The 12,226-nt window shown below is 43.4% G+C and overlaps 1 protein-coding gene and 1 long non-coding RNA gene across 5 annotated transcripts in view; one reads left to right on the plus strand and one right to left on the minus strand.

The window, feature by feature from the left end:
• SLC7A6 (solute carrier family 7 member 6) overlaps positions 1-1,444 on the minus strand; it is a 56,541-nt gene extending 55,097 nt beyond the window's left edge. The window contains exon 1 of one of the 4 annotated variants that reach the window (XM_067551727.1): positions 1,355-1,444. The gene's annotated coding sequence lies outside the window, so the exon portion shown is untranslated. The other 3 variants (XM_067551722.1, XM_067551706.1, XM_067551711.1) reach the window with 3 other exon arrangements.
• Positions 1,445-1,518: 74 nt separating this feature from the next.
• Positions 1,519-2,783, plus strand: LOC137155458 (uncharacterized). Its single transcript, XR_010920476.1, has 3 exons — positions 1,519-1,577; positions 2,386-2,438; positions 2,651-2,783. It is a non-coding gene; the product is annotated as an uncharacterized lncRNA (long non-coding RNA).
• The last annotated feature ends 9,443 nt before the right edge of the window (positions 2,784-12,226 follow it).

The following is a 12,226-nucleotide window of genomic DNA, read 5'->3' on the forward strand; positions in this document are numbered from 1 at the left end:
TAATCCAAAGGTAAAAAGGCTTGAGGCAATACTAGGGTCCACTAAAATAGCCTACATTATCAAATACGCCTGTGGATAGGCACACTTTGAAAAAGTAGGATCCTTTGAATTGAGAGACAGGTATATTTGTTCTGGACCCTTCTGGAAAAACTGTTGGAAAACTCTCTCTCTATATATATATATACACTCTATACCTACTATAATACAACACCTGTAATTACTAAAAATGAAGTTAGCAACAAAGTTAGCTTTTTCTAGTTTGATATTTGCCAGTCCCCTGGGTACAATCAGATTCCTGATTTGCTGTAACACCCTGAGTACAGTGGAGGGTTCCCTACATTGACCAACTCTGTGCTCCTCATCTTAAGGAAACCTAAAGTTCTTCAATTTCAGGTGATGGTTTTTAAAAAAAAAAGTCTCAAAGGCATTTAGAGCCTGGTAAGATCTTTACTGCAGAGGATGGCTCTTACTCCTTTGTGCAAATGTAAATATTTACAGCGATATAACATGAGGTTTTTATGCCTTCTTACAGGTCCCCAAGACTAACCACAGGCCTCTCACACCGTATTTTAAACCTGCTGCAGATACACAAGGCTCGAGGCCCAGGCAAAGGCTGACAAGATCTCAGAAAAAAGAAAATAATAAAAGCTCCAACATGTGGATTTCGGAGGAATCATCTCCGGGTGCTTGTAAGCCGGATGAGCTCGGAATGAATCACATGTGTCCCCCTCCCTCCCACCAAGTAAGGTTTCAGCGACCCAGCAAAGGTCCTATGGGGGAAAGGTGGGTAAGTGAGTGAAGGCGGGGGGGTGTCTTGTCGCTGAAACACAGGACTGGGAGCCCGGGTTTTTTTTTAAGCCTCATTCCCCCACAGCGAGAAGAGGGAGGCGCAAGGCTCGCTACTCACGGGGCGCCGGGATGATGCAGCCGCAGAACCGGAGCCGACGGGGAACCGGCCCAGCCCGGCTCCCACAGCCCCCAAGAGACCCGACCCCGGCTCCAGGCGGCTCGCTGAGCTCTCAGGCGCTGCACGGGATGGGGGACGGGTCCCTCCGCCCGTCTCACGGGCGCTGCCCAGCCCGGTTCTAGCCCTCGGCCCCTTTGCACTCCCCCGCGCCCCCGGCTCCTGTTACCTCGCCTGCTCCCCGCCGTTAGCGCCCCGCTTGCTGCACAGACCAGGTCGGGGTCGGGAGATGCTCGGCAGCCCGCCCGGCCTCTGCAGCACTTCATGCCCGGCCCGCTCCGCTCCGCCCTGGCTGGAGGTTTGGGGGGGATGCCGGGAGGAGCGCGCTCACCGCTCAGACAGGCACCGCCTCCCGCCGCGCCGCGGCGTCTGGGCGGGCACCGCACCCACCTCAGCCTCGGCCGACCTCGAGGCTTCCGAGCCCCTCGCCTCCGGAGTTCGCAGCGCGCTGTCTCCACGGGCGATATGTCGCCTCTCCTTCCCCCAGGGGAGCCCGCCCCATGGTGGGGGGCAGTACTCACTCACTCACTCGCTCGCTCACTCACACGACCGGGGCCGGGGCCCGTGCGGACGCTGCCTCACCGCCAGGCGAGGTGAATCCTCCCCTACAAAGGTAGGGGCGAGTACTGCTCCCCTCCTCCGCCTATGGCCGCCTGCGAGAGCATCGGCTTGCGTCTGGCGGTGGGGACGTACAGGACTGGAAGGGAGCTCGCTGGGCCATTTAGCCCAGAGCCCCGCACTGAGGCATTGTCTAAACCAGTGGCTTTCACCCAGAGCCCTTCCAGGGGAGAGGGTAACTTTACTTAGATAGTTGTCTAGTTTTACAGCAGGCTAGAGCCCTGTAGTGGGACTGGGATCCCCCGGGGCCCCAGCAGACCCGCTGCCATAATTGCAGGAGCAGGATATCAACAGGGCAGGACTGGAAATTGCGGGACAGGAACAGGATTTTAAAAAATAGGCTTCCCGCACCGCAAACAACATGAATGCTCTGGCCAGCAGCAGCTGCTGCTCTCCAGCCACCTAGCTCTGAAGGCAGCGTCACCTCCAGCAGCAGCATTGCCTTCACAGCCGGACACTTCCAGCTGCACAACTCTGATAAGGGTACTGACTTACACCATCCTTGACAGATGTTTGTATTTGAGTAAGTTACTCCCATCTCCTCCTAGGGTATGTAGAGGAGAGTCCTAGTATTTGTGGCATCAATACAGCATCCTATGCAGATACTGTTCATAGCTGTAAAACAATCTGCTATTGCATACCTGAGGTATATATACTGTGATATGTTGTGCATGAGCATACCTTGGACTACACAGGATTACATCCAGCTGGGCAAATTCATCCCTGTTTTCACCTCAATGCAATTAAAACAGGATACACTTGGCACTGGAGTCTAGCCTGTGATTTCTTTGCATGTTTCCTAGGAGAAGTCCAGGGAATCCGGGCACATAAAGGTCCGGCAGAACTGCTTGTTAAGGTAAATGACTGGCACAATGCTTTTAGAAAGTGAGATTCCCCTCTTTTGTTGTGAACAAAAGGGAAGAGAACCGTAGCTGGAAGGTTTAGAATCTGGTAATTGGGGAGGGGAGGGCTGTTATGCAGGTTTCTTGTGTGTCCTTTCCTTTAATAAGTCACTGTTTCTAGAATGTGTGTTCCATGGAACTTCAGACTACCCCTCTTGTTCTTCAGGTTTCCATTTACTACCCCTCATGCTGTTACCTGCTAGGCAGAAGGAAGGTGAGCCTGTATCTGATCTTGCTTGAGAAAGCAGATGAGGAGATCAGGAGGTGGGATAGTCTTGTCTGTCTGACTTATAAAATCATCTAATCCACCCCTCTGTCAATCCACAGTCCCTTTCTTACATGAGTCACAGGGTGTTTATTAACCAGATGATACTGGGTCAGGAATGTGAGGCTCATTAATACCAAGCCTAAAACGTATATTGCCTTAGGCACAGCGGAAAAAGTACGGTATGTCCTGCCACAAGCCACACACTAAGTACCATGACCGAGACCAATCCTGCTACTACTGAACATAATGAGCATTTAGCTATTGCCTTCCCAGGAAGCAAGATTGGGCCCTGTAGTGTTTATCTTAGGCGCCCCCTTGTTCCCCCTTACAACTCTACTTTAGTGTGCTTTCATTTTCAGAAAAAGCACTAGCATCCGCAGTGACTGCTCCCCTTCCTACATCCCCAGACACAACCACTGCTTGATGTTGTGTTTGGAGTGATTGTAAAAGGAGGGGAGATTTTTTTTGTTTTTTTTAATAAAAATTTAGCCGCATTTGTAAAAGAAACTTCTGAGCTATTACGCCGTACTTTATCTGCACAATGTAGCATTTGCTATCCTGCAGAATATTACATCAGAATAACTCCCATTAACTGATCATACCCTGGGGGAATGGCCTTTGTCCTAGCAGTTTCAGAAAACTATTTTACATTAATCCTTTAATGAATGTCACAATTACAGGAGTCAATCACTACCATAATATATAAACAATTTGTTTTTGGTTTTTTGCATATCCTGCTGCTCTTACATATTGAACCAACTTGACAAGATATATTGCCTCTTAAAACCACAGTCTAGAAACATTACGTGGAATTCAGACAGTTCCTCTTAATGTTTAAAACCTTCTCTGACTTCTCATTCTCCAGGTCTGTTGAGCCTTCTGAAATGATGCAGCACAGACAATGGCAGTGCAGGCTTGCTTACTTCCTCCTTGCCCTTCCTGTCCATCTCCCCACCCCCATGCCTTACCATTGTTTCTTAAACATGTTGAATGGCAACTGAACTCAAGTCCTTCAGACCACTGAAGAGTTATCAGATGGTAACAACTTTCAGTATCTACTGATTAGCTTGTTGCTTTTTGTCATGCCGAAACACTATCTCCCCTTTTTATTGCTTTCCCCTCAATGACTTTAACAGAAGGTGGTTGTATATGGATAGGAGAACTGGGGCTAGATATAATTCTTGCTGGAGTGCCTGCCAAGCTGTGTAAACTGCATCCATCAGAGAAGATATTCAGTCCTCATAATTCTGGGCTCATGAAATTTCAGGTAATTAGAGCATTGCACCCATTAGAGCTAAAAGGACAGACAGATTGTTCTGCTGGTGCTGAAGATATAGATGACAGTCAAACAAAGTCTTTCACGAGTTCTAGCTCCCCATAGTCTCCTATTTCTTGGGCTTTCCTAGCTTACTATCAAGGTCTTTTTCCCCCTATCAGCCTCAGGTACTTCTACTAACCAAACACAAATACCTCCTCCCCTACAGCATCTGGCTGCCTTTTATATATGAATCACCAAGTTCATCTTGGGCAGAGCTCATCTTGTGATCAGGACTAGTTTAGCACCAGGCTGTCCAGTCCAAGGGCCAGCCATGCTGTTACAGAGCCAAACATTTCCAATTAAAACACATCAACATGCAAATCAATTGAACAAACTCAAAAATCAAACAAGTGAAAAATCACTAAACAAATTAAAATAAAACTTGAAGGAAAACCTACAACATACAAAGTATCATGAAACTAAACAAGAGATCAAAATCTGAGAAAACCAGAGGAATATCTGCAAGTAAGACAAATCCAAACACACTAGCTAGCCAATTATTTGTTAACTGGTGTAATTTATCCTGATATGAAGGGCCAGCATAAGCCCTTCTACACCAGTTACCCCCAAGAAGGTAGGATGCCAATGCTTCGGCATCCCCTGTGTAAAGCTGAGAGGCTCTATTCTAGCTCGGCATAGGTCAGTGTTGGAGGTGGACTTGGGTTAGGCTGGTAGGATTGATGGTTATGTGTAACTAGAAGTCCCGATATCCAGTGTGTGTGTCATGGAGGGGCTGCATGCAGTGATATACTGGTGAATATTTACATGGACCCCTGCTGACATTCTGCCTTCAAAGTTGGGTGTTCAGGTCACTTTTCTGCTTCTGATAATGTTCACTGGATTCCGCTATAGCATTCTTGCCAGAGATTTATCCCTGGGGCTCCTAAACATGCTTTGGAAGAGAAAATGTGTGACCTATAGAATGGATCAGATTCCACCAACTGGCAGATTTTCCAAATATTTCTAATGGGAATCCTTCCTCATAAGATGTTCATGCTAACCTCACCACTTCAAACAGTACAACCTGAGCTAGGTGCAGTACTATCCTTATATTCTGTATAGCTTTCAGGAGCGCAATGGAAATATTTCAAGCTAGCAATCTTACAAGTGTAAGTGCTTTGGTTGCTTTTTTGGTTAAAGTTATGTATGGCTTTTTTAAAATAGGAAAATAAATTAGTAGATTCTCTCCCCCAGTGCTTCACACGCTTTTCTGAAACAAGGGTCTAACATGGGATGAAAGGGAAAATTTTGAGGGTACTCTTTCCTAATACATGGGCAGCACATCACTGGTGCTGCGGCTGCTATCCTGTTCATTAACTATGTATGTTTCACATCCTGATTTAGAAAAATAAAGAATCATTCTTGGTAGATATAATTGAAAGGCCTGTTGTTGCTTGCTTTGCTTTGCTGAAAGATGATTAAGATGTAAAGATAATTACTCTTACTGTTTATTCATGTTTCCCAGTGCTATATTAGTGAAGCAATATTCTATACAAAGCAAAGCAACTTTTGTTAACAGCAGGGAAATTCTTGCAGTTGGAATGCAAAAATTTACAAACTTAAATGTCTACATTTAGGTTTCTAAATCTGTGTTTAAACACCTAAATTAGTTGTCAGATTATGCCGAAGTACTGAGCAGCCTGCAGCTTCCTTTGAAAAATTTGACTACTTATTCAGGTGTTTTAGAGTATAAATTTTAGGTTCTTATTTCTGAAAATCTTGGTCTCACTCACTAGTCTGCAAAAGTTCATAGAGGCTGTGAAATAAACTCTCCAGTCCTGTCTTCCTCACGGACCCCCCTATCTGCCTCCGTTATCTTTCAAGTAACATTTTACTTATAATTGCCTCACTTTGTCCCCATACCCATTGTTGTCTAGTCACAGGGGAGTTAGGCTCAGTCTATCCACAAAGACCAGTTCCCCTGGACCTGGAGCAGGTGAGCTAATCCAGCTAAACAAAGAGGGCTGGGCCTACAAAGGGCTGCTAGTAGGAAGAAGGAAGGACTGGGGAGGAAGCTGTACTGGAGTGAAACTAGCTTCTGGTTAAAAAGGGGCTTGGAGCTCTGAGCAAAGATGCTGTGACCTGTTGTTTTTACTCCTGTTGTGTTCAAGGAAACAGGAATATGTAATATATCAGAGAAATACATGTCTCCAATATAAATTTCTCCTCCTAACTCAAACAACATGCTGGAACCTGAATTTTGGCTAACTGCTTGGGCCAGAAAGGTAACAGTAGGAAAGCAACGAATCTGCTAATGTAATCTATTCCTTTTAAGTCTTTCTTTAGTATATTTGGGGCAATGTCCCAGGCCTGTTTCTTTTTACCTTTATTGTCTACTGTTAGGATCTTTATTGGAAGTCAGGGTTGCCGTGTTTATGGTTTCTTTAATCTGTCTTTGGGACTTATTTGTGCACACTGATCACTTATCATTTTGATTGTTTTAAGTGCGGGGTGGGGGGGTTGTCTTTTTATGGAGACACCTAAAAATTAACTACATTTAATGAACAATATTAAATCACATCCTTGGCTGGTGTAAATTCGTATAGCTAAGCTGCTTTAAAGCCATTGAGGATCTAGCCCATCTCCAATGTAAAGAGAGAACACAACTGCTATATTGTTTTCCAGGAAGTTATGCTTAAGGCCACTGTTTCACCAGGATTTATAAAAGAGCAGGGATTTGTACAGATAGTGTTTACTTATCCTTATGTGACTCAGAGGCTAATAAAAATGATGTACAAAAATACAAGGAATGGGGATTTCTAACTCCATAACAATTACTGTTCCTTCAGGAAAATGACTCTTAACATATGGCTTTTACTTGCTTCAGGCCCTGAGTGGGCCTGTGTTAGCATTTTTAACCTGACATGGTAATGTTTAGAGAAGTGTGGTTAGAAGGAGAATTTGAAAGAAGGAAAGAGCACTACATTTGCTTACTGTCCCTCTAATTATATTAATGAAACAGCGAAGCTAGTGCCCACTTTACAAGTCTCAGTCTTCTGGCACAACACTACAATAGCTCAGCTGCACTTGGAGTCCTTCAGCATTATGCCAGCAATCTTCAAAATAGTATTGCATAAAGTCCTTTGCAGCAAGGTCTGTCCCTTTGCTTCATAGCCGCTTTTCAGTTGTTAAGATGTTGTTCCCTTCTGTGACTTAAACCAGGAACCATCTTACACAAGCCCTAGTGCTCAAGTAAAAGCTTTTAATAGCTCTCACTATTAGGTACATTGATATCCTGTTTTTAGGCTTCTAGTCCCTAGGGGCTGAAGCAAACATCCTCAGTTTGTTGGTAATCAACATGTTGAGTCTAAGCTCTGCAATTTAAACTCACTGAGATGTCCCTTAGCAGCACTACTTTGAATTAAGTATGCTACACTGTTACCCCATCTGAAGTTGTTAATATAGCTTCACCCTTATCATACTCCTGCTATAGTTCTCCCAGTCTCCAAAGTACTTTGCAGCACTTGTGAAATACATACGTAAATATTGGATGGCTAGAGTTTACTTCATTGCCCTTCTCCAGCTTTGGTCTATAACCTGCCTCCAGGAAGTGAATCACACAGGCTATATATTTGTCACATCATGGTAAGACTTTCCAGTCAATGGAAACTGAGTCTGGAGCCCTGGATCTTCCTGGCCAAGGATTTGGATCCTGAAACTCTGGTGGTATGCTTTCTTCATTACTAGGCAGGGTCACTATAAAACCTGTAGCATCAGGTACTAACCTTTCTTCTTCAGCTTCCAAACCTTATGATATTTGCTGTCTGCTGTGTGAACTTTCATAACTGCTTTGCAGTCTTCCTTATCCCACACATCCCATTCATCTGAATTCGAGAGAATGTTTTAACAGTTCTTTCTGTCTGCTCCATATCATCTTCATCTACCACTGACCATGTGGTCTTCGAGAAAAAGTATCAGCATCAACATTGGCTTTGCCAAACTTATAAATGATATCAATATTATACAGTTGCTACCCATCTATGGCCAGCCGCATCCAACTTTGCAGTCTTCAGGATGTAAGTAAGAGGGTTATTATCAGTCATTATCTTAAATATAGGAAATCATGGAACTTATCACAAAATGCCCACTTCAAGGCTAGAAATTCTAACTTGTGAACTGGGTAATTACATTTACTATTGCTCAGTCCTCTACTGGCATATGCAATAACTCATGGCTTCCCATCCTGTATTTGATACAAAGCTGCCCCTAACCCTATAGAACTGGCATCAGCATGAAGAATATATGGCAGCCTCCAATCAGCAAACCCAAGGACTGGTGAAGTAGTCAACTTGTCTTCTGAGATTTCAAAGGCCCCTTGCCAAGCTGCATCTCATCTATTCTCAAGTGTCTGTTTTCTATTTCATCTACTTCCTTTAAGACCACCAGCAAAAGAATTCAAAGATTTCACAATAACAGAATAGCTCTCTACTAATCTTTGGTAGTAACCACCAAATCCTAAAAATCTGCAAAGTTCTCTGAGAGTAGTTGGAACTGGCCAAGTGATGATAGTATTAGTTTTCTCTTTATGTGGACTGATTCCATCTTGAGAAGTGATATGGCCAAGATATTTCACAGAATATTGAAATAGTTTACACTTTGACGGTGCAAGTTTTAAACTGTAATCCTGAAGTCTCTCCAAAACTTTTAGCAGATGTTCCTCATGTTCTTCCAAAGTGGATAAAAATATGATTAAATCATCCAAAAATGCTACAACTCCTGTGAGATTCATATCAGACACAATACATTCCATCATTCACTGGAAGGTAGCTGAAGCATTAGTTAAACCTTTAGGCATCATTCCAAATTGCCAAACGGTGTAGTGAAGGCTGTCTTTGGACAGTCAGGTCTATTGGAACTTGATAATATCCACTCTTTAGATTCAATACAGAAAACCATTTAGATTCTGTCAATAAGGAACAGGTTTCTTCTACCCTAGGTAATGGATAGGTATCCTTTCGGGTAATGCTGTTCAGTTTTCTATAATCCACCCCCATTCTAAGAGTTCCAGTCCTCTTATGCACCAGCACCACAGATTATGCATATGTATTGTATGTTTCCTCAGTTACTCCAAGGACCACCAACTCACATAGATGCTGACATAGATCTTCAAAATCTATGACCCCTTCTAGTTCTTTTTTTAAAAGGCACATTATTTGTGAGCTCAATTCAATGTGTTACTCTTGAAACTTTTCCAAAGTCTAGATCATGAACAGCAAAAGCCTTACTAACTTCCTTACTGAAAGTCCCGGCAATCCTTTTCCTCTCACTGCGGCTTCAAAGGGATCCTTCGAAGTCAAGTGGTAATATGATACCATTTCTTTCTTTAGTCACAGCTGTGTTGGGCACTGGTTTTATCCACTCAACTGCTTGCCCCTTTGCAATGACAGTGTGAGGTTTCAATATGACATCCTACCTTGTTAAGTTTTTGACGTGTACCCTTATTTTCATCCTGGAGCCAGTGACTTTAACAAATTGAGACAGAACTGCTAGCCCATCCAGTTCAACTGCGACAAACGGATTTTCCAGCATTATGGCAGTCTCCAATTCATTCACAGGAAATTTCAGAATTCTGGGCACTGCTTTGGATGTGCCAGGTGGAATTGTCACAGATTTTCTTCCTCTCAAGACTACTTCAGCCCCTTCGTCAACTTCTTGTTGTTACCTCTGATTGGGTAAAAATTGACAATAGATTCAGTCCACTCATTTGCTAATGAAATCCTATTTAGGAAATCAGGACCCCATTTCTTCTTACAGTCTTCTACAAGGTGTTTCAGCCAATTTATGCCTATGAGCACTGACACATGCTGATTCATATATTGGTCTGGACAAACAAAGATTAGTACCTCATGTTGTTTGTTAGTCCCACAGAAGAACTTTGGCAATCATATCTTCAAGGTTATATATTGCAGGTTTGGAACTATTTGCCTTCCAAACCCTTCTATCTGAATTATATTGCCAGTAGACTGTCTTTAAAAATAAACTTTTACAAAATATAAGGCCAACAGACCTTTCCATAAAGTTCCCTGACACTTTGCAAATCAGAATTTGTAACATTGTGAGAGTGCATGATAACCTGAACATGAAATTGTTGGGATTCCCTCTGAGACACCTTTCCGCTTAGCCTCCCAAGAACTCAGTTCAACTGCAGACTTCGTTACTCAGGTATTTTTATTTGGCATATAGCAATGCTATGCTGAGTTGATTAGGCTTAAATGCAGGGGGGTGGATATAGGGTATATCGCAGATTCAAAGTTACACAGAAACCCTCTCTTTGTATATACATTTACACATCTCATTGCATTTATTATACATTGCATTACACAATTTTAAATAGGCTTGGTTACATGATAAGAATGATCCCTGTTCACACACTGTTGATGCCTGACCTACTCTTTACCTCATCTTTACATTCCTGACTTATCTTGCCCATTGCTATCTTGTTTGTAGTAAAGTGTTCCCTGAGTGTTCTCCCTTTTATCTTGGGAGAACATTACATTCTGTCTTTTAGCTTACTCATCCATTTACTTATCTTAGCACAAATTGTCCGTTTTCAACCTGCTAACCAATTTATTTCCCTACTCCTGTCTTCCAAGAAATGAGGCCTCCTCCATGTTTAATTACTTATGTCAGGTCTGTCCTGCATTCCTACAGAAACTAACTACAAACTGAATATAAGCAAAAGTGAAACTGACTAGTCTATACTCATCCTCAAAACTAAGTGATATGCAAAAGGTGCGCAAAAGAGTATAAATGGTCTAAAGTAAAATATTTCTTATTCTTAGTTTTAATAACATGGGTGTTACTTGTAACATAAGGGAAAGTTTTTTTACTTGGTCCTTACTCATGCAAAGCTTCTGGTGACTTCACAAGGAGTCTTGCCTGATTAAGGATTTGGCTTGTAGTATTTAAGCCACTAGTACCCCCTTTAAAACTTAAATGTGCAATGTTACAGCATTTTGACAGTTGGAAGATTAAGTAAATTGCATTTTTAAAACCATGTGAGGATTTGTTGCAGGCCCATGTCATGTGCCCCTGCAGTAGGTAGCACAGTCACCTGAATGGATCTAAATTTCTGTGTCCAGGCAAACGTTTTTGTTCCAACTTCTGTTCTTTGCTAACATCAGAAAGCAGTCAGCCCTATAATGATAATTAAAGATGACTTTAAGGAAGTTAGCAGTGTGATGTCCAGAGCTCCCGGCACTCCATTTGTGTATGGTCTCCCCTTTGCTCCTTTGTCCCATACTTTGCTTTTGATTGCTTGATGTCTACAGTGTCCCACTGAGCAACCCACAGTGGATTAATTAAAAACAACTTCAAGTTATGCAAGATCCCCACAAGTATGAAAAGCCTTTTCAAAGCCATATGGTTATTTACTGTGAAGTGCCATAAATTAAACTTGTGAAAACAATCAAAGCTCAGCGCATATCCTGACAGTGTATGCAGCCCGTGTGATCCTGCACACACAGTCACAGGGAGGCTAGTGGGGGCAGAGAATGGAACGGGAACCAAGCGGCTGCCCTGCAGGGAACGGGAGCAGCCAGGGTGTAGGGGGTCATCCCTCCCCTAACCGTGCTGAGCCAGGATCACTGCTACTCCTCCTCCCTGCAGGGCAGCCACTTGGTCCCACTGTGCTCTCTGTCCCTTGCTCCTGGGACCCATTGCCCTCCTTAGGGCTGTGTGTGCAGAGACCCAGGCAGTTTGCATTGTGAAGGCAGTGAGTGGGAGCCAGCCCCAAAACTTCCCCACAACCTTCTGGAGAACCCTTACCCTTGCCTCCTGGGGTGTGGCAGAGGCAGGGATAAGGGAGCCCCAGGAGGTGCTGGGGCACACAGCATCCGAAGCCCTGGGAATGCACTTTACCACTCTGCAGCCTGCAGCAGCCAGGCTGGGGTATGTGTGTGTTTTTCCTCTGAAACCTACATTTTATGTCAAACTTCAAAACAGACAAAAATAAATAAAACACCAACGAAACACAAACAACTTCATTAAACATCCCATTTTAAAAATGAAGAATTGCAAAGTTTCATTTGAATAGTTGACAGCCCTGGAGGCTGATGTCCTAATTATCCTCAGAACAAGTGTACGTGGGCATTTTTCTACCAATATGACTCAGCCTAGAGGTAGAGAGCCCAATTCTCAGATTAGATGGTATAAAG

This window comes from Emydura macquarii, unplaced genomic scaffold, assembly GCF_026122565.2.
Source record: "Emydura macquarii macquarii isolate MOO-44397 ecotype Brisbane River unplaced genomic scaffold, CSIRO-AGI_Emac_v2 contig_295, whole genome shotgun sequence".
In the NCBI taxonomy this organism is placed as follows: Eukaryota; Metazoa; Chordata; order Testudines; family Chelidae; genus Emydura; species Emydura macquarii.